The sequence below is a fragment of the Gasterosteus aculeatus genome, chromosome 2 (genome assembly GCF_964276395.1).
Source record: "Gasterosteus aculeatus chromosome 2, fGasAcu3.hap1.1, whole genome shotgun sequence".
NCBI classification, from domain to species: Eukaryota; Metazoa; Chordata; class Actinopteri; order Perciformes; family Gasterosteidae; genus Gasterosteus; species Gasterosteus aculeatus.
The window spans coordinates 22001734-22023340 of NC_135689.1; the positions used below are offsets into that span (position 1 = coordinate 22001734).

Here is a 21607-nt window from a genome sequence, read left to right on the forward strand (position 1 = left end):
AGAGGACATACAGTTGCTTACGGCCATACCTCTCTGGCTCCGCCTGATCTCGTCTGATCTCAGAAGTTAAGCAGAGTAGGGCCTGGTTAGTACTTGGATGGAAGACCGCCTGGGAATCCCAGGTGCCGTAAGCTTTTTCATTTCTCTCTCTGGAAGAAATCGAGAAGGCCTTAGAAAGTGACTCATTTTTCATTATCAAAACTCCAAAACCTTTGACACATTTTAAAAGATTAGGAAGAGGACATACAGTTGCTTACGGCCATACCTCTCTGGCTCCGCCTGATCTCGTCTGATCTCAGAAGCTAAGCAGAGTAGGGCCTGGTTAGTACTTGGATGGAAGACCGCCTGGGAATCCCAGGTGCCGTAAGCTTTTTCATTTCTATCTGTAAAAGACACAGAGAAGGCCTTAGAAAGTGACTCCATTTCATTGTCAAAACTACAAAACCTTTGACACATTTTAAAAGATTAGGAAGAGGACATACAGTTGCTTACGGCCATACCTCTCTGGCTCCGCCTGATCTCGTCTGATCTCAGAAGCTAAGCAGAGTAGGGCCTGGTTAGTACTTGGATGGAAGACCGCCTGGGATTCCCAGGTGCCGTAAGCTTTTTCATTTCTCTCTCTGGAAGAAATCGAGAAGGCATTAGAAAGTGACTCCTTTTTCATTATCAAAACTCCAAAACCTTTGACACATTTTAAAAGATTAGGAAGAGGACATACAGTTGCTTACGGCCATACCTCTCTGGCTCCGCCTGATCTCGTCTGATCTCAGAAGCTAAGCAGAGTAGGGCCTGGTTAGTACTTGGATGGAAGACCGCCTGGGAATCCCAGGTGCTGTAAGCTTTTTCATTTCGATCTGTAAAAGACACAGAGAAGGCCTTAGAAAGTGACTCCATTTAATTGTCAAAACTACAAAACCTTTGACACATTTTAAAAGATTAGGTAGAGGACATACAGTTGCTTACGGCCATACCTCTCTGGCTCCGCCTGATCTCGTCAGATCTCAGAAGCTAAGCAGAGTAGGGCCTGGTTAGTACTTGGATGGAAGACCGCCTGGGAATCCCAGGTGCCGTAAGCTTTTTCATTTCTCTCTCTGGAAGAAATCGAGAAGGCATTAGAAAGTGACTCCTTTTTCATTATCAAAACTCCAAAACCTTTGACACATTTTAAAAGATTAGGAAGAGGACATACAGTTGCTTACGGCCATACCTCTCTGGCTCCGCCTGATCTCGTCAGATCTCAGAAGCTAAGCAGAGTAGGGCCTGGTTAGTACTTGGATGGAAGACCGCCTGGGAATCCCAGGTGCCGTAAGCTTTTTCATTTCTCTCTCTGGAAGAAATCGAGAAGGCATTAGAAAGTGACTCCTTTTTCATTATCAAAACTCCAAAACCTTTGACACATTTTAAAAGATTAGGAAGAGGACATACAGTTGCTTACGGCCATACCTCTCTGGCTCCGCCTGATCTCGTCTGATCTCAGAAGCTAAGCAGAGTAGGGCCTGGTTAGTACTTGGATGGAAGACCGCCTGGGAATCCCAGGTGGTGTAAGCTTTTTTATTTCGATCTGTAAAAGACACAGAGAAGAACTTAGAAAGTGACTCCATTTCATTGTCAAAACTCCAAAACCTTTGACACATTTTAAAAGATTAGGTAGAGGACATACAGTTGCTTACGGCCATACCTCTCTGGCTCCGCCTGATCTCGTCAGATCTCAGAAGCTAAGCAGAGTAGGGCCTGGTTAGTACTTGGATGGAAGACCGCCTGGGAATCCCAGGTGCTGTAAGCTTTTTCATTTCGATCTGTAAAAGACACAGAGAAGGCCTTAGAAAGTGACTCCATTTAATTGTCAAAACTACAAAACCTTTGACACATTTTAAAAGATTAGGTAGAGGACATACAGTTGCTTACGGCCATACCTCTCTGGCTCCGCCTGATCTCGTCTGATCTCAGAAGCTAAGCAGAGTAGGGCCTGGTTAGTACTTGGATGGAAGACCGCCTGGGAATCCCAGGTGCCGTAAGCTTTTTCATTTCTATCTGTAAAAGACACAGAGAAGGCCTTAGAAAGTGACTCCATTTCATTGTCAAAACTACAAAACCTTTGACACATTTTAAAAGATTAGGTAGAGGACATACAGTTGCTTACGGCCATACCTCTCTGGCTCCGCCTGATCTCGTCTGATCTCAGAAGCTAAGCAGAGTAGGGCCTGGTTAGTATTTGGATGGAAGACCGCCTGGGAATCCCAGGTGCTGTACGCTTTTTCATTTCGATCTGTAAAAGACACAGAGAAGGCCTTAGAAAGTGACTCCATTTAATTGTCAAAACTACAAAACCTTTGACACATTTTAAAAGATTAGGTAGAGGACATACAGTTGCTTACGGCCATACCTCTCTGGCTCCGCCTGATCTCGTCAGATCTCAGAAGCTAAGCAGAGTAGGGCCTGGTTAGTACTTGGATGGAAGACCGCCTGGGAATCCCAGGTGCCGTAAGCTTTTTCATTTCTCTCTCTGGAAGAAATCGAGAAGGCATTAGAAAGTGACTCCTTTTTCATTATCAAAACTCCAAAACCTTTGACACATTTTAAAAGATTAGGAAGAGGACATACAGTTGCTTACGGCCATACCTCTCTGGCTCCGCCTGATCTCGTCTGATCTCAGAAGCTAAGCAGAGTAGGGCCTGGTTAGTACTTGGATGGAAGACCGCCTGGGAATCCCAGGTGCCGTAAGCTTTTTCATTTCTCTCTCTGGAAGAAATCGAGAAGGCATTAGAAAGTGACTCCTTTTTCATTATCAAAACTCCAAAACCTTTGACACATTTTAAAAGATTAGGAAGAGGACATACAGTTGCTTACGGCCATACCTCTCTGGCTCCGCCTGATCTCGTCTGATCTCAGAAGCTAAGCAGAGTAGGGCCTGGTTAGTACTTGGATGGAAGACCGCCTGGGAATCCCAGGTGCCGTAAGCTTTTTCATTTCTCTCTCTGGAAGAAATCGAGAAGGCATTAGATAATGTGACTCCTTTTTCATTATCTAAACTCCAAAACCTTTGACACATTTTAAAATATTAGGAAGAGGACATACAGTTGCTTACGGCCATACCTCTCTGGCTTCGCCTGATCTCGTCTGATCTCAGAAGCTAAGCAGAGTAGGGCCTGGTTAGTACTTGGATGGAAGACCGCCTGGGAATCCCAGGTGCTGTACGCTTTTTCATTTCGATCTGTAAAAGACACAGAGAAGGCCTTAGAAAGTGACTCCATTTAATTGTCAAAACTACAAAACCTTTGACACATTTTAAAAGATTAGGTAGAGGACATTCAGTTGCTTACGGCCATACCTCTCTGGCTCCGCCTGATCTCGTCAGATCTCAGAAGCTAAGCAGAGTAGGGCCTGGTTAGTACTTGGATGGAAGACCGCCTGGGAATCCCAGGTGCCGTAAGCTTTTTCATTTCTCTCTCTGGAAGAAATCGAGAAGGCATTAGAAAGTGACTCCTTTTTCATTATCAAAACTCCAAAACCTTAGACACATTTTAAAAGATTAGGAAGAGGACATACAGTTGCTTACGGCCATACCTCTCTGGCTCTGCCTGATCTCGTCTGATCTCAGAAGCTAAGCAGAGTAGGGCCTGGTTAGTACTTGGATGGAAGACCGCCTGGGAATCCCAGGTGCTGTAAGCTTTTTCATTTCGATCTGTAAAAGACACAGAGAAGGCCTTAGAAAGTGACTCCATTTCATTGTCAAAACTACAAAACCTTTGACACATTTTAAAAGATTAGGAAGAGGACATACAGTTGCTTACGGCCATACCTCTCTGGCTCCGCCTGATCTCGTCAGATCTCAGAAGCTAAGCAGAGTAGGGCCTGGTTAGTACTTGGATGGAAGACCGCCTGGGAATCCCAGGTGCCGTAAGCTTTTTCATTTCTCTCTCTGGAAGAAATCGAGAAGGCATTAGAAAGTGACTCCTTTTTCATTATCAAAACTCCAAAACCTTTGACACATTTTAAAAGATTAGGAAGAGGACATACAGTTGCTTACGGCCATACCTCTCTGGCTCCGCCTGATCTCGTCTGATCTCAGAAGCTAAGCAGAGTAGGGCCTGGTTAGTACTTGGATGGAAGACCGCCTGGGAATCCCAGGTGCTGTACGCTTTTTCATTTCGATCTGTAAAAGACACAGAGAAGGCCTTAGAAAGTGACTCCATTTAATTGTCAAAACTACAAAACCTTTGACACATTTTAAAAGATTAGGTAGAGGACATACAGTTGCTTACGGCCATACCTCTCTGGCTCCGCCTGATCTCGTCTGATCTCAGAAGCTAAGCAGAGTAGGGCCTGGTTAGTACTTGGATGGAAGACCGCCTGGGAATCCCAGGTGCCGTAAGCTTTTTCATTTCTATCTGTAAAAGACACAGAGAAGGCCTTAGAAAGTGACTCCATTTCATTGTCAAAACTACAAAACCTTTGACACATTTTAAAAGATTAGGAAGAGGACATACAGTTGCTTACGGCCATACCTCTCTGGCTCCGCCTGATCTCGTCTGATCTCAGAAGCTAAGCAGAGTAGGGCCTGGTTAGTACTTGGATGGAAGACCGCCTGGGATTCCCAGGTGCCGTAAGCTTTTTCATTTCTCTCTCTGGAAGAAATCGAGAAGGCATTAGAAAGTGACTCCTTTTTCATTATCAAAACTCCAAAACCTTTGACACATTTTAAAAGATTAGGAAGAGGACATACAGTTGCTTACGGCCATACCTCTCTGGCTCCGCCTGATCTCGTCTGATCTCAGAAGCTAAGCAGAGTAGGGCCTGGTTAGTACTTGGATGGAAGACCGCCTGGGAATCCCAGGTGCTGTAAGCTTTTTCATTTCGATCTGTAAAAGACACAGAGAAGGCCTTAGAAAGTGACTCCATTTAATTGTCAAAACTACAAAACCTTTGACACATTTTAAAAGATTAGGTAGAGGACATACAGTTGCTTACGGCCATACCTCTCTGGCTCCGCCTGATCTCGTCTGATCTCAGAAGCTAAGCAGAGTAGGGCCTGGTTAGTACTTGGATGGAAGACCGCCTGGGAATCCCAGGTGCCGTAAGCTTTTTCATTTCTATCTGTAAAAGACACAGAGAAGGCCTTAGAAAGTGACTCCATTTCATTGTCAAAACTACAAAACCTTTGACACATTTTAAAAGATTAGGTAGAGGACATACAGTTGCTTACGGCCATACCTCTCTGGCTCCGCCTGATCTCGTCTGATCTCAGAAGCTAAGCAGAGTAGGGCCTGGTTAGTACTTGGATGGAAGACCGCCTGGGAATCCCAGGTGCTGTACGCTTTTTCATTTCGATCTGTAAAAGACACAGAGAAGGCCTTAGAAAGTGACTCCATTTAATTGTCAAAACTACAAAACCTTTGACACATTTTAAAAGATTAGGTAGAGGACATACAGTTGCTTACGGCCATACCTCTCTGGCTCCGCCTGATCTCGTCAGATCTCAGAAGCTAAGCAGAGTAGGGCCTGGTTAGTACTTGGATGGAAGACCGCCTGGGAATCCCAGGTGCCGTAAGCTTTTTCATTTCTCTCTCTGGAAGAAATCGAGAAGGCATTAGAAAGTGACTCCTTTTTCATTATCAAAACTCCAAAACCTTTGACACATTTTAAAAGATTAGGAAGAGGACATACAGTTGCTTACGGCCATACCTCTCTGGCTCCGCCTGATCTCGTCTGATCTCAGAAGCTAAGCAGAGTAGGGCCTGGTTAGTACTTGGATGGAAGACCGCCTGGGAATCCCAGGTGCCGTAAGCTTTTTCATTTCTCTCTCTGGAAGAAATCGAGAAGGCATTAGAAAGTGACTCCTTTTTCATTATCAAAACTCCAAAACCTTTGACACATTTTAAAAGATTAGGAAGAGGACATACAGTTGCTTACGGCCATACCTCTCTGGCTCCGCCTGATCTCGTCTGATCTCAGAAGCTAAGCAGAGTAGGGCCTGGTTAGTACTTGGATGGAAGACCGCCTGGGAATCCCAGGTGCCGTAAGCTTTTTCATTTCTCTCTCTGGAAGAAATCGAGAAGGCATTAGAAAGTGACTCCTTTTTCATTATCTAAACTCCAAAACCTTTGACACATTTTAAAATATTAGGAAGAGGACATACAGTTGCTTACGGCCATACCTCTCTGGCTTCGCCTGATCTCGTCTGATCTCAGAAGCTAAGCAGAGTAGGGCCTGGTTAGTACTTGGATGGAAGACCGCCTGGGAATCCCAGGTGCTGTAAGCTTTTTCATTTCGATCTGTAAAAGACACAGAGAAGGCCTTAGAAAGTGACTCCATTTAATTGTCAAAACTACAAAACCTTTGACACATTTTAAAAGATTAGGTAGAGGACATTCAGTTGCTTACGGCCATACCTCTCTGGCTCCGCCTGATCTCGTCAGATCTCAGAAGCTAAGCAGAGTAGGGCCTGGTTAGTACTTGGATGGAAGACCGCCTGGGAATCCCAGGTGCCGTAAGCTTTTTCATTTCTCTCTCTGGAAGAAATCGAGAAGGCATTAGAAAGTGACTCCTTTTTCATTATCAAAACTCCAAAACCTTAGACACATTTTAAAAGATTAGGAAGAGGACATACAGTTGCTTACGGCCATACCTCTCTGGCTCTGCCTGATCTCGTCTGATCTCAGAAGCTAAGCAGAGTAGGGCCTGGTTAGTACTTGGATGGAAGACCGCCTGGGAATCCCAGGTGCTGTAAGCTTTTTCATTTCGATCTGTAAAAGACACAGAGAAGGCCTTAGAAAGTGACTCCATTTCATTGTCAAAACTACAAAACCTTTGACACATTTTAAAAGATTAGGAAGAGGACATACAGTTGCTTACGGCCATACCTCTCTGGCTCCGCCTGATCTCGTCAGATCTCAGAAGCTAAGCAGAGTAGGGCCTGGTTAGTACTTGGATGGAAGACCGCCTGGGAATCCCAGGTGCCGTAAGCTTTTTCATTTCTCTCTCTGGAAGAAATCGAGAAGGCATTAGAAAGTGACTCCTTTTTTATTATCAAAACTCCAAAACCTTTGACACATTTTAAAAGATTAGGAAGAGGACATACAGTTGCTTACGGCCATACCTCTCTGGCTCCGCCTGATCTCGTCTGATCTCAGAAGCTAAGCAGAGTAGGGCCTGGTTAGTACTTGGATGGAAGACCGCCTGGGAATCCCAGGTGCTGTAAGCTTTTTCATTTCGATCTGTAAAAGACACAGAGAAGGCCTTAGAAAGTGACTCCATTTCATTGTCAAAACTACAAAACCTTTGACACATTTTAAAAGATTAGGAAGAGGACATACAGTTGCTTACGGCCATACCTCTCTGGCTCCGCCTGATCTCGTCTGATCTCAGAAGCTAAGCAGAGTAGGGCCTGGTTAGTACTTGGATGGAAGACCGCCTGGGAATCCCAGGTGCCGTAAGCTTTTTCATTTCTATCTGTAAAAGACACAGAGAAGGCCTTAGAAAGTGACTCCATTTCATTGTCAAAACTACAAAACCTTTGACACATTTTAAAAGATTAGGTAGAGGACATACAGTTGCTTACGGCCATACCTCTCTGGCTCCGCCTGATCTCGTCTGATCTCAGAAGCTAAGCAGAGTAGGGCCTGGTTAGTACTTGGATGGAAGACCGCCTGGGAATCCCAGGTGCTGTACGCTTTTTCATTTCGATCTGTAAAAGACACAGAGAAGGCCTTAGAAAGTGACTCCATTTAATTGTCAAAACTACAAAACCTTTGACACATTTTAAAAGATTAGGTAGAGGACATACAGTTGCTTACGGCCATACCTCTCTGGCTCCGCCTGATCTCGTCTGATCTCAGAAGTTAAGCAGAGTAGGGCCTGGTTAGTACTTGGATGGAAGACCGCCTGGGAATCCCAGGTGCCGTAAGCTTTTTCATTTCTCTCTCTGGAAGAAATCGAGAAGGCCTTAGAAAGTGACTCATTTTTCATTATCAAAACTCCAAAACCTTTGACACATTTTAAAAGATTAGGAAGAGGACATACAGTTGCTTACGGCCATACCTCTCTGGCTCCGCCTGATCTCGTCTGATCTCAGAAGCTAAGCAGAGTAGGGCCTGGTTAGTACTTGGATGGAAGACCGCCTGGGAATCCCAGGTGCCGTAAGCTTTTTCATTTCTATCTGTAAAAGACACAGAGAAGGCCTTAGAAAGTGACTCCATTTCATTGTCAAAACTACAAAACCTTTGACACATTTTAAAAGATTAGGAAGAGGACATACAGTTGCTTACGGCCATACCTCTCTGGCTCCGCCTGATCTCGTCTGATCTCAGAAGCTAAGCAGAGTAGGGCCTGGTTAGTACTTGGATGGAAGACCGCCTGGGATTCCCAGGTGCTGTAAGCTTTTTCATTTCGATCTGTAAAAGACACAGAGAAGGCCTTAGAAAGTGACACCATTTCATTGTCAAAACTACAAAACCTTTGACACATTTTAAAAGATTAGGAAGAGGACATACAGTTGCTTACGGCCATACCTCTCTGGCTCCGCCTGATCTCGTCTGATCTCAGAAGCTAAGCAGAGTAGGGCCTGGTTAGTACTTGGATGGAAGACCGCCTGGGAATCCCAGGTGCCGTAAGCTTTTTCATTTCTCTCTCTGGAAGAAATCGAGAAGGCATTAGAAAGTGACTCCTTTTTCATTATCAAAACTCCAAAACCTTTGACACATTTTAAAAGATTAGGAAGAGGACATACAGTTGCTTACGGCCATACCTCTCTGGCTCCGCCTGATCTCGTCTGATCTCAGAAGCTAAGCAGAGTAGGGCCTGATTAGTACTTGGATGGAAGACCGCCTGGGAATCCCAGGTGCTGTAAGCTTTTTCATTTCGATCTGTAAAAGACACAGAGAAGGCCTTAGAAAGTGACTCCATTTAATTGTCAAAACTACAAAACCTTTGACACATTTTAAAAGATTAGGTAGAGGACATACAGTTGCTTACGGCCATACCTCTCTGGCTCCGCCTGATCTCGTCAGATCTCAGAAGCTAAGCAGAGTAGGGCCTGGTTAGTACTTGGATGGAAGACCGCCTGGGAATCCCAGGTGCCGTAAGCTTTTTCATTTCTCTCTCTGGAAGAAATCGAGAAGGCATTAGAAAGTGACTCCTTTTTCATTATCAAAACTCCAAAACCTTTGACACATTTTAAAAGATTAGGAAGAGGACATACAGTTGCTTACGGCCATACCTCTCTGGCTCCGCCTGATCTCGTCTGATCTCAGAAGCTAAGCAGAGTAGGGCCTGGTTAGTACTTGGATGGAAGACCGCCTGGGAATCCCAGGTGCTGTAAGCTTTTTTATTTCGATCTGTAAAAGACACAGAGAAGAACTTAGAAAGTGACTCCATTTCATTGTCAAAACTCCAAAACCTTTGACACATTTTAAAAGATTAGGTAGAGGACATACAGTTGCTTACGGCCATACCTCTCTGGCTCCGCCTGATCTCGTCAGATCTCAGAAGCTAAGCAGAGTAGGGCCTGGTTAGTACTTGGATGGAAGACCGCCTGGGAATCCCAGGTGCTGTAAGCTTTTTCATTTCGATCTGTAAAAGACACAGAGAAGGCCTTAGAAAGTGACTCCATTTAATTGTCAAAACTACAAAACCTTTGACACATTTTAAAAGATTAGGTAGAGGACATACAGTTGCTTACGGCCATACCTCTCTGGCTCCGCCTGATCTCGTCTGATCTCAGAAGCTAAGCAGAGTAGGGCCTGGTTAGTACTTGGATGGAAGACCGCCTGGGAATCCCAGGTGCTGTAAGCTTTTTCATTTCGATCTGTAAAAGACACAGAGAAGGCCTTAGAAAGTGACTCCTTTTTCATTATCAAAACTCCAAAACCTTTGACACATTTTAAAAGATTAGGTAGAGGACATACAGTTGCTTACGGCCATACCTCTCTGGCTCCGCCTGATCTCGTCAGATCTCAGAAGCTAAGCAGAGTAGGGCCTGGTTAGTACTTGGATGGAAGACCGCCTGGGAATCCCAGGTGCCGTAAGCTTTTTCATTTCTCTCTCTGGAAGAAATCGAGAAGGCATTAGAAAGTGACTCCTTTTTCATTATCAAAACTCCAAAACCTTAGACACATTTTAAAAGATTAGGAAGAGGACATACAGTTGCTTACGGCCATACCTCTCTGGCTCTGCCTGATCTCGTCTGATCTCAGAAGCTAAGCAGAGTAGGGCCTGGTTAGTACTTGGATGGAAGACAGCCTGGGAATCCCAGGTGCTGTAAGCTTTTTCATTTCGATCTGTAAAAGACACAGAGAAGGCCTTAGAAAGTGACTCCATTTCATTGTCAAAACTACAAAACCTTTGACACATTTTAAAAGATTAGGAAGAGGACATACAGTTGCTTACGGCCATACCTCTCTGGCTCCGCCTGATCTCGTCAGATCTCAGAAGCTAAGCAGAGTAGGGCCTGGTTAGTACTTGGATGGAAGACCGCCTGGGAATTCCAGGTGCCGTAAGCTTTTTCATTTCTCTCTCTGGAAGAAATCGAGAAGGCATTAGAAAGTGACTCCTTTTTTATTATCAAAACTCCAAAACCTTTGACACATTTTAAAAGATTAGGAAGAGGACATACAGTTGCTTACGGCCATACCTCTCTGGCTCCGCCTGATCTCGTCTGATCTCAGAAGCTAAGCAGAGTAGGGCCTGGTTAGTACTTGGATGGAAGACCGCCTGGGAATCCCAGGTGCTGTAAGCTTTTTCATTTCGATCTGTAAAAGACACAGAGAAGGCCTTAGAAAGTGACTCCATTTCATTGTCAAAACTACAAAACCTTTGACACATTTTAAAAGATTAGGAAGAGGACATACAGTTGCTTACGGCCATACCTCTCTGGCTCCGCCTGATCTCGTCTGATCTCAGAAGCTAAGCAGAGTAGGGCCTGGTTAGTACTTGGATGGAAGACCGCCTGGGAATCCCAGGTGCCGTAAGCTTTTTCATTTCTCTCTCTGGAAGAAATCGAGAAGGCATTAGAAAGTGACTCCTTTTTCATTATCAAAACTCCAAAACCTTTGACACATTTTAAAAGATTAGGAAGAGGACATACAGTTGCTTACGGCCATACCTCTCTGGCTCCGCCTGATCTCGTCTGATCTCAGAAGCTAAGCAGAGTAGGGCCTGGTTAGTACTTGGATGGAAGACCGCCTGGGAATCCCAGGTGCCGTAAGCTTTTTCATTTCTCTCTCTGGAAGAAATCGAGAAGGCATTAGAAAGTGACTCCTTTTTCATTATCTAAACTCCAAAACCTTTGACACATTTTAAAATATTAGGAAGAGGACATACAGTTGCTTACGGCCATACCTCTCTGGCTTCGCCTGATCTCGTCTGATCTCAGAAGCTAAGCAGAGTAGGGCCTGGTTAGTACTTGGATGGAAGACCGCCTGGGAATCCCAGGTGCTGTAAGCTTTTTCATTTCGATCTGTAAAAGACACAGAGAAGGCCTTAGAAAGTGACTCCATTTAATTGTCAAAACTACAAAACCTTTGACACATTTTAAAAGATTAGGTAGAGGACATACAGTTCCTTACGGCCATACCTCTCTGGCTCCGCCTGATCTCGTCAGATCTCAGAAGCTAAGCAGAGTAGGGCCTGGTTAGTACTTGGATGGAAGACCGCCTGGGAATCCCAGGTGCCGTAAGCTTTTTCATTTCTCTCTCTGGAAGAAATCGAGAAGGCATTAGAAAGTGACTCCTTTTTCATTATCAAAACTCCAAAACCTTAGACACATTTTAAAAGATTAGGAAGAGGACATACAGTTGCTTACGGCCATACCTCTCTGGCTCTGCCTGATCTCGTCTGATCTCAGAAGCTAAGCAGAGTAGGGCCTGGTTAGTACTTGGATGGAAGACCGCCTGGGAATCCCAGGTGCTGTAAGCTTTTTCATTTCGATCTGTAAAAGACACAGAGAAGGCCTTAGAAAGTGACTCCATTTCATTGTCAAAACTACAAAACCTTTGACACATTTTAAAAGATTAGGAAGAGGACATACAGTTGCTTACGGCCATACCTCTCTGGCTCCGCCTGATCTCGTCAGATCTCAGAAGCTAAGCAGAGTAGGGCCTGGTTAGTACTTGGATGGAAGACCGCCTGGGAATCCCAGGTGCCGTAAGCTTTTTCATTTCTCTCTCTGGAAGAAATCGAGAAGGCATTAGAAAGTGACTCCTTTTTTATTATCAAAACTCCAAAACCTTTGACACATTTTAAAAGATTAGGAAGAGGACATACAGTTGCTTACGGCCATACCTCTCTGGCTCCGCCTGATCTCGTCTGATCTCAGAAGCTAAGCAGAGTAGGGCCTGGTTAGTACTTGGATGGAAGACCGCCTGGGAATCCCAGGTGCTGTAAGCTTTTTCATTTCGATCTGTAAAAGACACAGAGAAGGCCTTAGAAAGTGACTCCATTTCATTGTCAAAACTACAAAACCTTTGACACATTTTAAAAGATTAGGAAGAGGACATACAGTTGCTTACGGCCATACCTCTCTGGCTCCGCCTGATCTCGTCTGATCTCAGAAGCTAAGCAGAGTAGGGCCTGGTTAGTACTTGGATGGAAGACCGCCTGGGAATCCCAGGTGCCGTAAGCTTTTTCATTTCTCTCTCTGGAAGAAATCGAGAAGGCATTAGAAAGTGACTCCTTTTTCATTATCAAAACTCCAAAACCTTTGACACATTTTAAAAGATTAGGAAGAGGACATACAGTTGCTTACGGCCATACCTCTCTGGCTTCGCCTGATCTCGTCTGATCTCAGAAGCTAAGCAGAGTAGGGCCTGGTTAGTACTTGGATGGAAGACCGCCTGGGAATCCCAGGTGCTGTAAGCTTTTTCATTTCGATCTGTAAAAGACACAGAGAAGGCCTTAGAAAGTGACTCCATTTAATTGTCAAAACTACAAAACCTTTGACACATTTTAAAAGATTAGGTAGAGGACATACAGTTGCTTACGGCCATACCTCTCTGGCTCCGCCTGATCTCGTCAGATCTCAGAAGCTAAGCAGAGTAGGGCCTGGTTAGTACTTGGATGGAAGACCGCCTGGGAATCCCAGGTGCCGTAAGCTTTTTCATTTCTCTCTCTGGAAGAAATCGAGAAGGCATTAGAAAGTGACTCCTTTTTCATTATCAAAACTCCAAAACCTTTGACACATTTTAAAAGATTAGGAAGAGGACATACAGTTGCTTACGGCCATACCTCTCTGGCTCCGCCTGATCTCGTCTGATCTCAGAAGCTAAGCAGAGTAGGGCCTGGTTAGTACTTGGATGGAAGACCGCCTGGGAATCCCAGGTGCCGTAAGCTTTTTCATTTCTCTCTCTGGAAGAAATCGAGAAGGCATTAGAAAGTGACTCCTTTTTTATTATCAAAACTCCAAAACCTTTGACACATTTTAAAAGATTAGGAAGAGGACATACAGTTGCTTACGGCCATACCTCTCTGGCTCCGCCTGATCTCGTCTGATCTCAGAAGCTAAGCAGAGTAGGGCCTGGTTAGTACTTGGATGGAAGACCGCCTGGGAATCCCAGGTGCTGTAAGCTTTTTCATTTCGATCTGTAAAAGACACAGAGAAGGCCTTAGAAAGTGACTCCATTTCATTGTCAAAACTTCAAAACCTTTGACACATTTTAAAAGATTAGGAAGAGGACATACAGTTGTTTACGGCCATACCTCTCTGGCTCCGCCTGATCTCGTCTGATCTCAGAAGCTAAGCAGAGTAGGGCCTGGTTAGTACTTGGATGGAAGACCGCCTGGGAATCCCAGGTGCCGTAAGCTTTTTCATTTCTCTCTCTGGAAGAAATCGAGAAGGCATTAGAAAGTGACTCCTTTTTCATTATCAAAACTCCAAAACCTTTGACACATTTTAAAAGATTAGGAAGAGGACATACAGTTGCTTACGGCCATACCTCTCTGGCTTCGCCTGATCTCGTCTGATCTCAGAAGCTAAGCAGAGTAGGGCCTGGTTAGTACTTGGATGGAAGACCGCCTGGGAATCCCAGGTGCTGTAAGCTTTTTCATTTCGATCTGTAAAAGACACAGAGAAGGCCTTAGAAGGTGACTCCATTTAATTGTCAAAACTACAAAACCTTTGACACATTTTAAAAGATTAGGTAGAGGACATACAGTTGCTTACGGCCATACCTCTCTGGCTCCGCCTGATCTCGTCAGATCTCAGAAGCTAAGCAGAGTAGGGCCTGGTTAGTACTTGGATGGAAGACCGCCTGGGAATCCCAGGTGCCGTAAGCTTTTTCATTTCTCTCTCTGGAAGAAATCGAGAAGGCATTAGAAAGTGACTCCTTTTTCATTATCAAAACTCCAAAACCTTTGACACATTTTAAAAGATTAGGAAGAGGACATACAGTTGCTTACGGCCATACCTCTCTGGCTCCGCCTGATCTCGTCTGATCTCAGAAGCTAAGCAGAGTAGGGCCTGGTTAGTACTTGGATGGAAGACCGCCTGGGAATCCCAGGTGCTGTAAGCTTTTTTATTTCGATCTGTAAAAGACACAGAGAAGAACTTAGAAAGTGACTCCATTTCATTGTCAAAACTCCAAAACCTTTGACACATTTTAAAAGATTAGGTAGAGGACATACAGTTGCTTACGGCCATACCTCTCTGGCTCCGCCTGATCTCGTCAGATCTCAGAAGCTAAGCAGAGTAGGGCCTGGTTAGTACTTGGATGGAAGACCGCCTGGGAATCCCAGGTGCTGTAAGCTTTTTCATTTCGATCTGTAAAAGACACAGAGAAGGCCTTAGAAAGTGACTCCATTTAATTGTCAAAACTACAAAACCTTTGACACATTTTAAAAGATTAGGTAGAGGACATACAGTTGCTTACGGCCATACCTCTCTGGCTCCGCCTGATCTCGTCAGATCTCAGAAGCTAAGCAGAGTAGGGCCTGGTTAGTACTTGGATGGAAGACCGCCTGGGAATCCCAGGTGCCGTAAGCTTTTTCATTTCTCTCTCTGGAAGAAATCGAGAAGGCATTAGAAAGTGACTCCTTTTTCATTATCAAAACTCCAAAACCTTTGACACATTTTAAAAGATTAGGAAGAGGACATACAGTTGCTTACGGCCATACCTCTCTGGCTCCGCCTGATCTCGTCTGATCTCAGAAGCTAAGCAGAGTAGGGCCTGGTTAGTACTTGGATGGAAGACCGCCTGGGAATCCCAGGTGCTGTAAGCTTTTTTATTTCGATCTGTAAAAGACACAGAGAAGAACTTAGAAAGTGACTCCATTTCATTGTCAAAACTCCAAAACCTTTGACACATTTTAAAAGATTAGGTAGAGGACATACAGTTGCTTACGGCCATACCTCTCTGGCTCCGCCTGATCTCGTCAGATCTCAGAAGCTAAGCAGAGTAGGGCCTGGTTAGTACTTGGATGGAAGACCGCCTGGGAATCCCAGGTGCTGTAAGCTTTTTCATTTCGATCTGTAAAAGACACAGAGAAGGCCTTAGAAAGTGACTCCATTTAATTGTCAAAACTACAAAACCTTTGACACATTTTAAAAGATTAGGTAGAGGACATACAGTTGCTTACGGCCATACCTCTCTGGCTCCGCCTGATCTCGTCTGATCTCAGAAGCTAAGCAGAGTAGGGCCTGGTTAGTACTTGGATGGAAGACCGCCTGGGAATCCCAGGTGCCGTAAGCTTTTTCATTTCTCTCTCTGGAAGACATCGAGAAGGCATTAGAAAGTGACTCCTTTTTCATTATCAAAACTCCAAAACCTTTGACACATTTTAAAAGATTAGGAAGAGGACATACAGTTGCTTACGGCCATACCTCTCTGGCTCCGCCTGATCTCGTCTGATCTCAGAAGCTAAGCAGAGTAGGGCCTGGTTAGTACTTGGATGGAAGACCGCCTGGGAATCCCAGGTGCCGTAAGCTTTTTCATTTCTCTCTCTGGAAGAAATCGAGAAGGCATTAGAAAGTGACTCCTTTTTCATTATCAAAACTCCAAAACCTTTGACACATTTTAAAAGATTAGGAAGAGGACATACAGTTGCTTACGGCCATACCTCTCTGGCTCCGCCTGATCTCGTCTGATCTCAGAAGCTAAGCAGAGTAGGGCCTGGTTAGTACTTGGATGGAAGACCGCCTGGGAATCCCAGGTGCTGTAAGCTTTTTCATTTCGATCTGTAAAAGACACAGAGAAGGCCTTAGAAAGTGACTCCATTTCATTGTCAAAACTACAAAACCTTTGACACATTTTAAAAGATTAGGAAGAGGACATACAGTTGCTTACGGCCATACCTCTCTGGCTCCGCCTGATCTCGTCTGATCTCAGAAGCTAAGCAGAGTAGGGCCTGGTTAGTACTTGGATGGAAGACCGCCTGGGAATCCCAGGTGCTGTAAGCTTTTTCATTTCGATCTGTAAAAGACACAGAGAAGGCCTTAGAAAGTGACTCCATTTCATTGTCAAAACTACAAAACCTTTGACACATTTTAAAAGATTAGGAAGAGGACATACAGTTGCTTACGGCCATACCTCTCTGGCTCCGCCTGATCTCGTCAGATCTCAGAAGCTAAGCAGAGTAGGGCCTGGTTAGTACTTGGATGGAAGACCGCCTGGGAATCCCAGGTGCCGTAAGCTTTTTCATTTCTCTCTCTGGAAGAAATCGAGAAGGCATTAGAAAGTGACTCCTTTTTCATTATCAAAACTCCAAAACCTTTGACACATTTTAAAATATTAGGAAGAGGACATACAGTTGCTTACGGCCATACCTCTCTGGCTTCGCCTGATCTCGTCTGATGTCAGAAGCTAAGCAGAGTAGGGCCTGGTTAGTACTTGGATGGAAGACCGCCTGGGAATCCCAGGTGCTGTAAGCTTTTTCATTTCGATCTGTAAAAGACACAGAGAAGGCCTTAGAAAGTGACTCCATTTAATTGTCAAAACTACAAAACCTTTGACACATTTTAAAAGATTAGGTAGAGGACATACAGTTGCTTACGGCCATACCTCTCTGGCTCCGCCTGATCTCGTCAGATCTCAGAAGCTAAGCAGAGTAGGGCCTGGTTAGTACTTGGATGGAAGACCGCCTGGGAATCCCAGGTGCCGTAAGCTTTTTCATTTCTCTCTCTGGAAGAAATAGAGAAGGCATTAGAAAGTGACTCCTTTTTCATTATCAAAACTCCAAAACCTTTGACACATTTTAAAAGATTAGGAAGAGGACATACAGTTGCTTACGGCCATACCTCTCTGGCTCCGCCTGATCTCGTCTGATCTCAGAAGCTAAGCAGAGTAGGGCCTGGTTAGTACTTGGATGGAAGACCGCCTGGGAATCCCAGGTGCTGTAAGCTTTTTTATTTCGATCTGTAAAAGACACAAAGAAGAACTTAGAAAGAGACTCCATTTCATTGTCAAAACTCCAAAACCTTTGACACATTTTAAAAGATTAGGTAGAGGACATACAGTTGCTTACGGCCATACCTCTCTGGCTCCGCCTGATCTCGTCAGATCTCAGAAGCTAAGCAGAGTAGGGCCTGGTTAGTACTTGGATGGAAGACCGCCTGGGAATCCCAGGTGCTGTAAGCTTTTTCATTTCGATCTGTAAAAGACACAGAGAAGGCCTTAGAAAGTGACTACATTTAATTGTCAAAACTACAAAACCTTTGACACATTTTAAAAGATTAGGTAGAGGACATACAGTTGCTTACGGCCATACCTCTCTGGCTCCGCCTGATCTCGTCTGATCTCAGAAGCTAAGCAGAGTAGGGCCTGGTTAGTACTTGGATGGAAGACCGCCTGGGAATCCCAGGTGCCGTAAGCTTTTTCATTTCTATCTGTAAAAGACACAGAGAAGGCCTTAGAAAGTGACTCCATTTTATTGTCAAAACTACAAAACCTTTGACACATTTTAAAAGATTAGGTAGAGGACATACAGTTGCTTACGGCCATACCTCTCTGGCTCCGCCTGATCTCGTCTGATCTCAGAAGCTAAGCAGAGTAGGGCCTGGTTAGTACTTGGATGGAAGACCGCCTGGGAATCCCAGGTGCCGTAAGCTTTTTCATTTCTCTCTCTGGAAGAAATCGAGAAGGCATTAGAAAGTGACTCCTTTTTCATTATCAAAACTCCAAAACCTTTGACACATTTTAAAAGATTAGGAAGAGGACATACAGTTGCTTACGGCCATACCTCTCTGGCTCGGCCTGATCTCGTCTGATCTCAGAAGCTAAGCAGAGTAGGGCCTGGTTAGTACTTGGATGGAAGACCGCCTGGGAATCCCAGGTGCTGTAAGCTTTTTCATTTCGATCTGTAAAAGACACAGAGAAGGCCTTAGAAAGTGACTCCATTTCATTGTCAAAACTACAAAACCTTTGACACATTTTAAAAGATTAGGAAGAGGACATACAGTTGCTTACGGCCATACCTCTCTGGCTCCGCCTGATCTCGTCAGATCTCAGAAGCTAAGCAGAGTAGGGCCTGGTTAGTACTTGGATGGAAGACCGCCTGGGAATCCCAGGTGCCGTAAGCTTTTTCATTTCTCTCTCTGGAAGAAATCGAGAAGGCATTAGAAAGTGACTCCTTTTTCATTATCTAAACTCCAAAACCTTTGACACATTTTAAAATATTAGGAAGAGGACATACAGTTGCTTACGGCCATACCTCTCTGGCTTCGCCTGATCTCGTCTGATCTCAGAAGCTAAGCAGAGTAGGGCCTGGTTAGTACTTGGATGGAAGACCGCCTGGGAATCCCAGGTGCTGTAAGCTTTTTCATTTCGATCTGTAAAAGACACAGAGAAGGCCTTAGAAAGTGACTCCATTTAATTGTCAAAACTACAAAACCTTTGACACATTTTAAAAGATTAGGTAGAGGACATACAGTTGCTTACGGCCATACCTCTCTGGCTCCGCCTGATCTCGTCAGATCTCAGAAGCTAAGCAGAGTAGGGCCTGGTTAGTACTTGGATGGAAGACCGCCTGGGAATCCCAGGTGCCGTAAGCTTTTTCATTTCTCTCTCTGGAAGAAATCGAGAAGGCATTAGAAAGTGACTCCTTTTTCATTATCAAAACTCCAAAACCTTTGACACATTTTAAAAGATTAGGAAGAGGACATACAGTTGCTTACGGCCATACCTCTCTGGCTCCGCCTGATCTCGTCTGATCTCAGAAGCTAAGCAGAGTAGGGCCTGGTTAGTACTTGGATGGAAGACCGCCTGGGAATCCCAGGTGCTGTAAGCTTTTTTATTTCGATCTGTAAAAGACACAGAGAAGAACTTAGAAAGTGACTCCATTTCATTGTCAAAACTCCAAAACCTTTGACACATTTTAAAAGATTAGGTAGAGGACATACAGTTGCTTACGGCCATACCTCTCTGGCTCCGCCTGATCTCGTCAGATCTCAGAAGCTAAGCAGAGTAGGGCCTGGTTAGTACTTGGATGGAAGACCGCCTGGGAATCCCAGGTGCTGTAAGCTTTTTCATTTCGATCTGTAAAAGACACAGAGAAGGCCTTAGAAAGTGACTCCATTTAATTGTCAAAACTACAAAACCTTTGACACATTTTAAAAGATTAGGTAGAGGACATACAGTTGCTTACGGCCATACCTCTCTGGCTCCGCCTGATCTCGTCTGATCTCAGAAGCTAAGCAGAGTAGGGCCTGGTTAGTACTTGGATGGAAGACCGCCTGGGAATCCCAGGTGCCGTAAGCTTTTTCATTTCTCTCTCTGGAAGAAATCGAGAAGGCATTAGAAAGTGACTCCTTTTTCATTATCAAAACTCCAAAACCTTTGACACATTTTAAAAGATTAGGAAGAGGACATACAGTTGCTTACGGCCATACCTCTCTGGCTCCGCCTGATCTCGTCTGATCTCAGAAGCTAAGCAGAGTAGGGCCTGGTTAGTACTTGGATGGAAGACCGCCTGGGAATCCCAGGTGCTGTAAGCTTTTTTATTTCGATCTGTAAAAGACACAGAGAAGAACTTAGAAAGTGACTCCATTTCATTGTCAAAACTCCAAAACCTTTGACACATTTTAAAAGATTAGGTAGAGGACATACAGTTGCTTACGGCCATACCTCTCTGGCTCCGCCTGATCTCGTCAGATCTCAGAAGCTAAGCAGAGTAGGGCCTGGTTAGTACTTGGATGGAAGACCGCCTGGGAATCCCAGGTGCTGTAAGCTTTTTCATTTCGATCTGTAAAAGACACAGAGAAGGCCTTAGAAAGTGACTCCATTTAATTGTCAAAACTACAAAACCTTTGACACATTTTAAAAGATTAGGTAGAGGACATACAGTTGCTTACGGCCATACCTCTCTGGCTCCGCCTGATCTCGTCAGATCTCAGAAGCTAAGCAGAGTAGGGCCTGGTTAGTACTTGGATGGAAGACCGCCTGGGAATCCCAGGTGCCGTAAGCTTTTTCATTTCTCTCTCTGGAAGAAATCGAGAAGGCATTAGAAAGTGACTCCTTTTTCATTATCAAAACTCCAAAACCTTTGACACATTTTAAAAGATTAGGAAGAGGACATACAGTTGCTTACGGCCATACCTCTCTGGCTTCGCCTGATCTCGTCTGATCTCAGAAGCTAAGCAGAGTAGGGCCTGGTTAGTACTTGGATGGAAGACCGCCTGGGAATCCCAGGTGCTGTAAGCTTTTTCATTTCGATCTGTAAAAGACACAGAGAAGGCCTTAGAAAGTGACTCCATTTAATTGTCAAAACTACAAAACCTTTGACACATTTTAAAAGATTAGGTAGAGGACATACAGTTGCTTACGGCCATACCTCTCTGGCTCCGCCTGATCTCGTCAGATCTCAGAAGCTAAGCAGAGTAGGGCCTGGTTAGTACTTGGATGGAAGACCGCCTGGGAATCCCAGGTGCCGTAAGCTTTTTCATTTCTCTCTCTGGAAGAAATCGAGAAGGCATTAGAAAGTGACTCCTTTTTCATTATCAAAACTCCAAAACCTTTGACACATTTTAAAAGATTAGGAAGAGGACATACAGTTGCTTACGGCCATACCTCTCTGGCTCGGCCTGATCTCGTCTGATCTCAGAAGCTAAGCAGAGTAGGGCCTGGTTAGTACTTGGATGGAAGACCGCCTGGGAATCCCAGGTGCTGTAAGCTTTTTCATTTCGATCTGTAAAAGACACAGAGAAGGCCTTAGAAAGTGACTCCATTTCATTGTCAAAACTACAAAACCTTTGACACATTTTAAAAGATTAGGAAGAGGACATACAGTTGCTTACGGCCATACCTCTCTGGCTCCGCCTGATCTCGTCAGATCTCAGAAGCTAAGCAGAGTAGGGCCTGGTTAGTACTTGGATGGAAGACCGCCTGGGAATCCCAGGTGCCGTAAGCTTTTTCATTTCTCTCTCTGGAAGAAATCGAGAAGGCATTAGAAAGTGACTCCTTTTTCATTATCTAAACTCCAAAACCTTTGACACATTTTAAAATATTAGGAAGAGGACATACAGTTGCTTACGGCCATACCTCTCTGGCTTCGCCTGATCTCGTCTGATCTCAGAAGCTAAGCAGAGTAGGGCCTGGTTAGTACTTGGATGGAAGACCGCCTGGGAATCCCAGGTGCCGTAAGCTTTTTCATTTCTCTCTCTGGAAGAAATCGAGAAGGCATTAGAAAG

The 21607-nt window shown here is 44.5% G+C and overlaps 92 non-coding genes across 92 annotated transcripts; all 92 read left to right on the forward strand.

Moving 5' to 3' along the window:
- The first annotated feature begins 15 nt into the window (after positions 1-15).
- On the forward strand, positions 16-134 carry LOC144402022 (5S ribosomal RNA). The gene has a single exon (XR_013463957.1). It is a non-coding gene; the product is annotated as a 5S ribosomal RNA (ribosomal RNA).
- Positions 135-251: 117 nt separating this feature from the next.
- Positions 252-370, forward strand: LOC144401440 (5S ribosomal RNA). The gene has a single exon (XR_013463375.1). It is a non-coding gene; the product is annotated as a 5S ribosomal RNA (ribosomal RNA).
- Positions 371-486: 116 nt separating this feature from the next.
- LOC144399062 (5S ribosomal RNA) lies at positions 487-605 on the forward strand. Its single transcript, XR_013461207.1, has one exon. It is a non-coding gene; the product is annotated as a 5S ribosomal RNA (ribosomal RNA).
- Positions 606-722: 117 nt separating this feature from the next.
- LOC144395781 (5S ribosomal RNA) lies at positions 723-841 on the forward strand. Its single transcript, XR_013457923.1, has one exon. It is a non-coding gene; the product is annotated as a 5S ribosomal RNA (ribosomal RNA).
- A 116-nt stretch (positions 842-957) lies between these two features.
- Positions 958-1076, forward strand: LOC144403177 (5S ribosomal RNA). Its single transcript, XR_013465115.1, has one exon. It is a non-coding gene; the product is annotated as a 5S ribosomal RNA (ribosomal RNA).
- A 117-nt stretch (positions 1077-1193) lies between these two features.
- Positions 1194-1312, forward strand: LOC144403188 (5S ribosomal RNA). Its single transcript, XR_013465126.1, has one exon. It is a non-coding gene; the product is annotated as a 5S ribosomal RNA (ribosomal RNA).
- Positions 1313-1429: 117 nt separating this feature from the next.
- LOC144399131 (5S ribosomal RNA) lies at positions 1430-1548 on the forward strand. The gene has a single exon (XR_013461276.1). It is a non-coding gene; the product is annotated as a 5S ribosomal RNA (ribosomal RNA).
- Positions 1549-1664: 116 nt separating this feature from the next.
- LOC144389644 (5S ribosomal RNA) lies at positions 1665-1783 on the forward strand. Its single transcript, XR_013453784.1, has one exon. It is a non-coding gene; the product is annotated as a 5S ribosomal RNA (ribosomal RNA).
- A 116-nt stretch (positions 1784-1899) lies between these two features.
- Positions 1900-2018, forward strand: LOC144401441 (5S ribosomal RNA). The gene has a single exon (XR_013463376.1). It is a non-coding gene; the product is annotated as a 5S ribosomal RNA (ribosomal RNA).
- A 116-nt stretch (positions 2019-2134) lies between these two features.
- LOC144399543 (5S ribosomal RNA) lies at positions 2135-2253 on the forward strand. The gene has a single exon (XR_013461689.1). It is a non-coding gene; the product is annotated as a 5S ribosomal RNA (ribosomal RNA).
- A 116-nt stretch (positions 2254-2369) lies between these two features.
- LOC144403199 (5S ribosomal RNA) lies at positions 2370-2488 on the forward strand. Its single transcript, XR_013465137.1, has one exon. It is a non-coding gene; the product is annotated as a 5S ribosomal RNA (ribosomal RNA).
- Positions 2489-2605: 117 nt separating this feature from the next.
- LOC144401442 (5S ribosomal RNA) lies at positions 2606-2724 on the forward strand. Its single transcript, XR_013463377.1, has one exon. It is a non-coding gene; the product is annotated as a 5S ribosomal RNA (ribosomal RNA).
- A 117-nt stretch (positions 2725-2841) lies between these two features.
- On the forward strand, positions 2842-2960 carry LOC144401443 (5S ribosomal RNA). The gene has a single exon (XR_013463378.1). It is a non-coding gene; the product is annotated as a 5S ribosomal RNA (ribosomal RNA).
- A 119-nt stretch (positions 2961-3079) lies between these two features.
- Positions 3080-3198, forward strand: LOC144398539 (5S ribosomal RNA). The gene has a single exon (XR_013460686.1). It is a non-coding gene; the product is annotated as a 5S ribosomal RNA (ribosomal RNA).
- Positions 3199-3314: 116 nt separating this feature from the next.
- On the forward strand, positions 3315-3433 carry LOC144403210 (5S ribosomal RNA). Its single transcript, XR_013465148.1, has one exon. It is a non-coding gene; the product is annotated as a 5S ribosomal RNA (ribosomal RNA).
- A 117-nt stretch (positions 3434-3550) lies between these two features.
- On the forward strand, positions 3551-3669 carry LOC144397962 (5S ribosomal RNA). Its single transcript, XR_013460109.1, has one exon. It is a non-coding gene; the product is annotated as a 5S ribosomal RNA (ribosomal RNA).
- Positions 3670-3785: 116 nt separating this feature from the next.
- On the forward strand, positions 3786-3904 carry LOC144403221 (5S ribosomal RNA). Its single transcript, XR_013465159.1, has one exon. It is a non-coding gene; the product is annotated as a 5S ribosomal RNA (ribosomal RNA).
- Positions 3905-4021: 117 nt separating this feature from the next.
- LOC144398596 (5S ribosomal RNA) lies at positions 4022-4140 on the forward strand. The gene has a single exon (XR_013460743.1). It is a non-coding gene; the product is annotated as a 5S ribosomal RNA (ribosomal RNA).
- A 116-nt stretch (positions 4141-4256) lies between these two features.
- LOC144401444 (5S ribosomal RNA) lies at positions 4257-4375 on the forward strand. The gene has a single exon (XR_013463379.1). It is a non-coding gene; the product is annotated as a 5S ribosomal RNA (ribosomal RNA).
- Positions 4376-4491: 116 nt separating this feature from the next.
- On the forward strand, positions 4492-4610 carry LOC144399063 (5S ribosomal RNA). The gene has a single exon (XR_013461208.1). It is a non-coding gene; the product is annotated as a 5S ribosomal RNA (ribosomal RNA).
- Positions 4611-4727: 117 nt separating this feature from the next.
- LOC144395782 (5S ribosomal RNA) lies at positions 4728-4846 on the forward strand. Its single transcript, XR_013457924.1, has one exon. It is a non-coding gene; the product is annotated as a 5S ribosomal RNA (ribosomal RNA).
- A 116-nt stretch (positions 4847-4962) lies between these two features.
- LOC144401445 (5S ribosomal RNA) lies at positions 4963-5081 on the forward strand. Its single transcript, XR_013463380.1, has one exon. It is a non-coding gene; the product is annotated as a 5S ribosomal RNA (ribosomal RNA).
- Positions 5082-5197: 116 nt separating this feature from the next.
- Positions 5198-5316, forward strand: LOC144398597 (5S ribosomal RNA). Its single transcript, XR_013460744.1, has one exon. It is a non-coding gene; the product is annotated as a 5S ribosomal RNA (ribosomal RNA).
- A 116-nt stretch (positions 5317-5432) lies between these two features.
- On the forward strand, positions 5433-5551 carry LOC144403232 (5S ribosomal RNA). Its single transcript, XR_013465170.1, has one exon. It is a non-coding gene; the product is annotated as a 5S ribosomal RNA (ribosomal RNA).
- Positions 5552-5668: 117 nt separating this feature from the next.
- On the forward strand, positions 5669-5787 carry LOC144401447 (5S ribosomal RNA). The gene has a single exon (XR_013463382.1). It is a non-coding gene; the product is annotated as a 5S ribosomal RNA (ribosomal RNA).
- A 117-nt stretch (positions 5788-5904) lies between these two features.
- Positions 5905-6023, forward strand: LOC144401448 (5S ribosomal RNA). The gene has a single exon (XR_013463383.1). It is a non-coding gene; the product is annotated as a 5S ribosomal RNA (ribosomal RNA).
- Positions 6024-6140: 117 nt separating this feature from the next.
- LOC144391044 (5S ribosomal RNA) lies at positions 6141-6259 on the forward strand. The gene has a single exon (XR_013454908.1). It is a non-coding gene; the product is annotated as a 5S ribosomal RNA (ribosomal RNA).
- Positions 6260-6375: 116 nt separating this feature from the next.
- Positions 6376-6494, forward strand: LOC144403243 (5S ribosomal RNA). The gene has a single exon (XR_013465181.1). It is a non-coding gene; the product is annotated as a 5S ribosomal RNA (ribosomal RNA).
- A 117-nt stretch (positions 6495-6611) lies between these two features.
- Positions 6612-6730, forward strand: LOC144397963 (5S ribosomal RNA). Its single transcript, XR_013460110.1, has one exon. It is a non-coding gene; the product is annotated as a 5S ribosomal RNA (ribosomal RNA).
- A 116-nt stretch (positions 6731-6846) lies between these two features.
- On the forward strand, positions 6847-6965 carry LOC144403255 (5S ribosomal RNA). The gene has a single exon (XR_013465193.1). It is a non-coding gene; the product is annotated as a 5S ribosomal RNA (ribosomal RNA).
- A 117-nt stretch (positions 6966-7082) lies between these two features.
- LOC144395783 (5S ribosomal RNA) lies at positions 7083-7201 on the forward strand. The gene has a single exon (XR_013457925.1). It is a non-coding gene; the product is annotated as a 5S ribosomal RNA (ribosomal RNA).
- A 116-nt stretch (positions 7202-7317) lies between these two features.
- LOC144401449 (5S ribosomal RNA) lies at positions 7318-7436 on the forward strand. The gene has a single exon (XR_013463384.1). It is a non-coding gene; the product is annotated as a 5S ribosomal RNA (ribosomal RNA).
- Positions 7437-7552: 116 nt separating this feature from the next.
- LOC144398598 (5S ribosomal RNA) lies at positions 7553-7671 on the forward strand. Its single transcript, XR_013460745.1, has one exon. It is a non-coding gene; the product is annotated as a 5S ribosomal RNA (ribosomal RNA).
- Positions 7672-7787: 116 nt separating this feature from the next.
- LOC144402133 (5S ribosomal RNA) lies at positions 7788-7906 on the forward strand. Its single transcript, XR_013464068.1, has one exon. It is a non-coding gene; the product is annotated as a 5S ribosomal RNA (ribosomal RNA).
- A 117-nt stretch (positions 7907-8023) lies between these two features.
- On the forward strand, positions 8024-8142 carry LOC144401450 (5S ribosomal RNA). The gene has a single exon (XR_013463385.1). It is a non-coding gene; the product is annotated as a 5S ribosomal RNA (ribosomal RNA).
- A 116-nt stretch (positions 8143-8258) lies between these two features.
- LOC144399305 (5S ribosomal RNA) lies at positions 8259-8377 on the forward strand. The gene has a single exon (XR_013461450.1). It is a non-coding gene; the product is annotated as a 5S ribosomal RNA (ribosomal RNA).
- Positions 8378-8493: 116 nt separating this feature from the next.
- Positions 8494-8612, forward strand: LOC144401451 (5S ribosomal RNA). The gene has a single exon (XR_013463386.1). It is a non-coding gene; the product is annotated as a 5S ribosomal RNA (ribosomal RNA).
- Positions 8613-8729: 117 nt separating this feature from the next.
- LOC144397042 (5S ribosomal RNA) lies at positions 8730-8848 on the forward strand. Its single transcript, XR_013459187.1, has one exon. It is a non-coding gene; the product is annotated as a 5S ribosomal RNA (ribosomal RNA).
- A 116-nt stretch (positions 8849-8964) lies between these two features.
- On the forward strand, positions 8965-9083 carry LOC144403266 (5S ribosomal RNA). The gene has a single exon (XR_013465204.1). It is a non-coding gene; the product is annotated as a 5S ribosomal RNA (ribosomal RNA).
- Positions 9084-9200: 117 nt separating this feature from the next.
- LOC144395784 (5S ribosomal RNA) lies at positions 9201-9319 on the forward strand. The gene has a single exon (XR_013457926.1). It is a non-coding gene; the product is annotated as a 5S ribosomal RNA (ribosomal RNA).
- A 116-nt stretch (positions 9320-9435) lies between these two features.
- LOC144389646 (5S ribosomal RNA) lies at positions 9436-9554 on the forward strand. Its single transcript, XR_013453785.1, has one exon. It is a non-coding gene; the product is annotated as a 5S ribosomal RNA (ribosomal RNA).
- A 116-nt stretch (positions 9555-9670) lies between these two features.
- LOC144395785 (5S ribosomal RNA) lies at positions 9671-9789 on the forward strand. Its single transcript, XR_013457927.1, has one exon. It is a non-coding gene; the product is annotated as a 5S ribosomal RNA (ribosomal RNA).
- A 117-nt stretch (positions 9790-9906) lies between these two features.
- LOC144403277 (5S ribosomal RNA) lies at positions 9907-10025 on the forward strand. The gene has a single exon (XR_013465215.1). It is a non-coding gene; the product is annotated as a 5S ribosomal RNA (ribosomal RNA).
- Positions 10026-10142: 117 nt separating this feature from the next.
- Positions 10143-10261, forward strand: LOC144399747 (5S ribosomal RNA). The gene has a single exon (XR_013461893.1). It is a non-coding gene; the product is annotated as a 5S ribosomal RNA (ribosomal RNA).
- A 116-nt stretch (positions 10262-10377) lies between these two features.
- On the forward strand, positions 10378-10496 carry LOC144395937 (5S ribosomal RNA). Its single transcript, XR_013458083.1, has one exon. It is a non-coding gene; the product is annotated as a 5S ribosomal RNA (ribosomal RNA).
- Positions 10497-10613: 117 nt separating this feature from the next.
- Positions 10614-10732, forward strand: LOC144395786 (5S ribosomal RNA). Its single transcript, XR_013457928.1, has one exon. It is a non-coding gene; the product is annotated as a 5S ribosomal RNA (ribosomal RNA).
- Positions 10733-10848: 116 nt separating this feature from the next.
- Positions 10849-10967, forward strand: LOC144401452 (5S ribosomal RNA). The gene has a single exon (XR_013463387.1). It is a non-coding gene; the product is annotated as a 5S ribosomal RNA (ribosomal RNA).
- A 117-nt stretch (positions 10968-11084) lies between these two features.
- LOC144401453 (5S ribosomal RNA) lies at positions 11085-11203 on the forward strand. Its single transcript, XR_013463388.1, has one exon. It is a non-coding gene; the product is annotated as a 5S ribosomal RNA (ribosomal RNA).
- Positions 11204-11320: 117 nt separating this feature from the next.
- On the forward strand, positions 11321-11439 carry LOC144391046 (5S ribosomal RNA). The gene has a single exon (XR_013454914.1). It is a non-coding gene; the product is annotated as a 5S ribosomal RNA (ribosomal RNA).
- Positions 11440-11555: 116 nt separating this feature from the next.
- LOC144398389 (5S ribosomal RNA) lies at positions 11556-11674 on the forward strand. Its single transcript, XR_013460536.1, has one exon. It is a non-coding gene; the product is annotated as a 5S ribosomal RNA (ribosomal RNA).
- Positions 11675-11791: 117 nt separating this feature from the next.
- Positions 11792-11910, forward strand: LOC144397964 (5S ribosomal RNA). Its single transcript, XR_013460111.1, has one exon. It is a non-coding gene; the product is annotated as a 5S ribosomal RNA (ribosomal RNA).
- A 116-nt stretch (positions 11911-12026) lies between these two features.
- LOC144403288 (5S ribosomal RNA) lies at positions 12027-12145 on the forward strand. Its single transcript, XR_013465226.1, has one exon. It is a non-coding gene; the product is annotated as a 5S ribosomal RNA (ribosomal RNA).
- Positions 12146-12262: 117 nt separating this feature from the next.
- Positions 12263-12381, forward strand: LOC144395788 (5S ribosomal RNA). Its single transcript, XR_013457931.1, has one exon. It is a non-coding gene; the product is annotated as a 5S ribosomal RNA (ribosomal RNA).
- A 116-nt stretch (positions 12382-12497) lies between these two features.
- On the forward strand, positions 12498-12616 carry LOC144401454 (5S ribosomal RNA). The gene has a single exon (XR_013463389.1). It is a non-coding gene; the product is annotated as a 5S ribosomal RNA (ribosomal RNA).
- A 117-nt stretch (positions 12617-12733) lies between these two features.
- Positions 12734-12852, forward strand: LOC144391053 (5S ribosomal RNA). The gene has a single exon (XR_013454919.1). It is a non-coding gene; the product is annotated as a 5S ribosomal RNA (ribosomal RNA).
- Positions 12853-12968: 116 nt separating this feature from the next.
- LOC144403299 (5S ribosomal RNA) lies at positions 12969-13087 on the forward strand. The gene has a single exon (XR_013465237.1). It is a non-coding gene; the product is annotated as a 5S ribosomal RNA (ribosomal RNA).
- Positions 13088-13204: 117 nt separating this feature from the next.
- Positions 13205-13323, forward strand: LOC144401455 (5S ribosomal RNA). The gene has a single exon (XR_013463390.1). It is a non-coding gene; the product is annotated as a 5S ribosomal RNA (ribosomal RNA).
- A 117-nt stretch (positions 13324-13440) lies between these two features.
- On the forward strand, positions 13441-13559 carry LOC144395789 (5S ribosomal RNA). Its single transcript, XR_013457932.1, has one exon. It is a non-coding gene; the product is annotated as a 5S ribosomal RNA (ribosomal RNA).
- Positions 13560-13675: 116 nt separating this feature from the next.
- LOC144397021 (5S ribosomal RNA) lies at positions 13676-13794 on the forward strand. Its single transcript, XR_013459167.1, has one exon. It is a non-coding gene; the product is annotated as a 5S ribosomal RNA (ribosomal RNA).
- Positions 13795-13911: 117 nt separating this feature from the next.
- On the forward strand, positions 13912-14030 carry LOC144391057 (5S ribosomal RNA). Its single transcript, XR_013454922.1, has one exon. It is a non-coding gene; the product is annotated as a 5S ribosomal RNA (ribosomal RNA).
- A 116-nt stretch (positions 14031-14146) lies between these two features.
- On the forward strand, positions 14147-14265 carry LOC144403310 (5S ribosomal RNA). Its single transcript, XR_013465248.1, has one exon. It is a non-coding gene; the product is annotated as a 5S ribosomal RNA (ribosomal RNA).
- A 117-nt stretch (positions 14266-14382) lies between these two features.
- Positions 14383-14501, forward strand: LOC144395790 (5S ribosomal RNA). Its single transcript, XR_013457933.1, has one exon. It is a non-coding gene; the product is annotated as a 5S ribosomal RNA (ribosomal RNA).
- A 116-nt stretch (positions 14502-14617) lies between these two features.
- On the forward strand, positions 14618-14736 carry LOC144389648 (5S ribosomal RNA). The gene has a single exon (XR_013453786.1). It is a non-coding gene; the product is annotated as a 5S ribosomal RNA (ribosomal RNA).
- Positions 14737-14852: 116 nt separating this feature from the next.
- On the forward strand, positions 14853-14971 carry LOC144403321 (5S ribosomal RNA). Its single transcript, XR_013465259.1, has one exon. It is a non-coding gene; the product is annotated as a 5S ribosomal RNA (ribosomal RNA).
- A 117-nt stretch (positions 14972-15088) lies between these two features.
- On the forward strand, positions 15089-15207 carry LOC144395791 (5S ribosomal RNA). The gene has a single exon (XR_013457934.1). It is a non-coding gene; the product is annotated as a 5S ribosomal RNA (ribosomal RNA).
- A 116-nt stretch (positions 15208-15323) lies between these two features.
- LOC144389649 (5S ribosomal RNA) lies at positions 15324-15442 on the forward strand. The gene has a single exon (XR_013453787.1). It is a non-coding gene; the product is annotated as a 5S ribosomal RNA (ribosomal RNA).
- Positions 15443-15558: 116 nt separating this feature from the next.
- On the forward strand, positions 15559-15677 carry LOC144401456 (5S ribosomal RNA). Its single transcript, XR_013463391.1, has one exon. It is a non-coding gene; the product is annotated as a 5S ribosomal RNA (ribosomal RNA).
- Positions 15678-15794: 117 nt separating this feature from the next.
- Positions 15795-15913, forward strand: LOC144401458 (5S ribosomal RNA). Its single transcript, XR_013463393.1, has one exon. It is a non-coding gene; the product is annotated as a 5S ribosomal RNA (ribosomal RNA).
- A 117-nt stretch (positions 15914-16030) lies between these two features.
- Positions 16031-16149, forward strand: LOC144395792 (5S ribosomal RNA). The gene has a single exon (XR_013457935.1). It is a non-coding gene; the product is annotated as a 5S ribosomal RNA (ribosomal RNA).
- Positions 16150-16265: 116 nt separating this feature from the next.
- LOC144395793 (5S ribosomal RNA) lies at positions 16266-16384 on the forward strand. The gene has a single exon (XR_013457936.1). It is a non-coding gene; the product is annotated as a 5S ribosomal RNA (ribosomal RNA).
- A 116-nt stretch (positions 16385-16500) lies between these two features.
- LOC144403332 (5S ribosomal RNA) lies at positions 16501-16619 on the forward strand. The gene has a single exon (XR_013465270.1). It is a non-coding gene; the product is annotated as a 5S ribosomal RNA (ribosomal RNA).
- A 117-nt stretch (positions 16620-16736) lies between these two features.
- LOC144399267 (5S ribosomal RNA) lies at positions 16737-16855 on the forward strand. The gene has a single exon (XR_013461412.1). It is a non-coding gene; the product is annotated as a 5S ribosomal RNA (ribosomal RNA).
- A 116-nt stretch (positions 16856-16971) lies between these two features.
- LOC144403343 (5S ribosomal RNA) lies at positions 16972-17090 on the forward strand. Its single transcript, XR_013465281.1, has one exon. It is a non-coding gene; the product is annotated as a 5S ribosomal RNA (ribosomal RNA).
- A 117-nt stretch (positions 17091-17207) lies between these two features.
- Positions 17208-17326, forward strand: LOC144395794 (5S ribosomal RNA). Its single transcript, XR_013457937.1, has one exon. It is a non-coding gene; the product is annotated as a 5S ribosomal RNA (ribosomal RNA).
- A 116-nt stretch (positions 17327-17442) lies between these two features.
- On the forward strand, positions 17443-17561 carry LOC144389650 (5S ribosomal RNA). The gene has a single exon (XR_013453788.1). It is a non-coding gene; the product is annotated as a 5S ribosomal RNA (ribosomal RNA).
- Positions 17562-17677: 116 nt separating this feature from the next.
- Positions 17678-17796, forward strand: LOC144401459 (5S ribosomal RNA). The gene has a single exon (XR_013463394.1). It is a non-coding gene; the product is annotated as a 5S ribosomal RNA (ribosomal RNA).
- Positions 17797-17912: 116 nt separating this feature from the next.
- LOC144401460 (5S ribosomal RNA) lies at positions 17913-18031 on the forward strand. Its single transcript, XR_013463395.1, has one exon. It is a non-coding gene; the product is annotated as a 5S ribosomal RNA (ribosomal RNA).
- Positions 18032-18148: 117 nt separating this feature from the next.
- On the forward strand, positions 18149-18267 carry LOC144399167 (5S ribosomal RNA). The gene has a single exon (XR_013461312.1). It is a non-coding gene; the product is annotated as a 5S ribosomal RNA (ribosomal RNA).
- Positions 18268-18383: 116 nt separating this feature from the next.
- Positions 18384-18502, forward strand: LOC144403354 (5S ribosomal RNA). Its single transcript, XR_013465292.1, has one exon. It is a non-coding gene; the product is annotated as a 5S ribosomal RNA (ribosomal RNA).
- A 117-nt stretch (positions 18503-18619) lies between these two features.
- LOC144391059 (5S ribosomal RNA) lies at positions 18620-18738 on the forward strand. The gene has a single exon (XR_013454924.1). It is a non-coding gene; the product is annotated as a 5S ribosomal RNA (ribosomal RNA).
- Positions 18739-18854: 116 nt separating this feature from the next.
- Positions 18855-18973, forward strand: LOC144403366 (5S ribosomal RNA). The gene has a single exon (XR_013465304.1). It is a non-coding gene; the product is annotated as a 5S ribosomal RNA (ribosomal RNA).
- Positions 18974-19090: 117 nt separating this feature from the next.
- LOC144395795 (5S ribosomal RNA) lies at positions 19091-19209 on the forward strand. The gene has a single exon (XR_013457938.1). It is a non-coding gene; the product is annotated as a 5S ribosomal RNA (ribosomal RNA).
- A 116-nt stretch (positions 19210-19325) lies between these two features.
- Positions 19326-19444, forward strand: LOC144389651 (5S ribosomal RNA). Its single transcript, XR_013453789.1, has one exon. It is a non-coding gene; the product is annotated as a 5S ribosomal RNA (ribosomal RNA).
- Positions 19445-19560: 116 nt separating this feature from the next.
- On the forward strand, positions 19561-19679 carry LOC144401461 (5S ribosomal RNA). The gene has a single exon (XR_013463396.1). It is a non-coding gene; the product is annotated as a 5S ribosomal RNA (ribosomal RNA).
- A 117-nt stretch (positions 19680-19796) lies between these two features.
- Positions 19797-19915, forward strand: LOC144395796 (5S ribosomal RNA). Its single transcript, XR_013457939.1, has one exon. It is a non-coding gene; the product is annotated as a 5S ribosomal RNA (ribosomal RNA).
- A 116-nt stretch (positions 19916-20031) lies between these two features.
- Positions 20032-20150, forward strand: LOC144389652 (5S ribosomal RNA). Its single transcript, XR_013453791.1, has one exon. It is a non-coding gene; the product is annotated as a 5S ribosomal RNA (ribosomal RNA).
- A 116-nt stretch (positions 20151-20266) lies between these two features.
- On the forward strand, positions 20267-20385 carry LOC144403377 (5S ribosomal RNA). Its single transcript, XR_013465315.1, has one exon. It is a non-coding gene; the product is annotated as a 5S ribosomal RNA (ribosomal RNA).
- Positions 20386-20502: 117 nt separating this feature from the next.
- Positions 20503-20621, forward strand: LOC144391062 (5S ribosomal RNA). Its single transcript, XR_013454928.1, has one exon. It is a non-coding gene; the product is annotated as a 5S ribosomal RNA (ribosomal RNA).
- A 116-nt stretch (positions 20622-20737) lies between these two features.
- Positions 20738-20856, forward strand: LOC144403388 (5S ribosomal RNA). Its single transcript, XR_013465326.1, has one exon. It is a non-coding gene; the product is annotated as a 5S ribosomal RNA (ribosomal RNA).
- Positions 20857-20973: 117 nt separating this feature from the next.
- On the forward strand, positions 20974-21092 carry LOC144399168 (5S ribosomal RNA). The gene has a single exon (XR_013461313.1). It is a non-coding gene; the product is annotated as a 5S ribosomal RNA (ribosomal RNA).
- A 116-nt stretch (positions 21093-21208) lies between these two features.
- LOC144403399 (5S ribosomal RNA) lies at positions 21209-21327 on the forward strand. The gene has a single exon (XR_013465337.1). It is a non-coding gene; the product is annotated as a 5S ribosomal RNA (ribosomal RNA).
- A 117-nt stretch (positions 21328-21444) lies between these two features.
- On the forward strand, positions 21445-21563 carry LOC144400854 (5S ribosomal RNA). Its single transcript, XR_013462789.1, has one exon. It is a non-coding gene; the product is annotated as a 5S ribosomal RNA (ribosomal RNA).
- Positions 21564-21607: the final 44 nt, after the last annotated feature.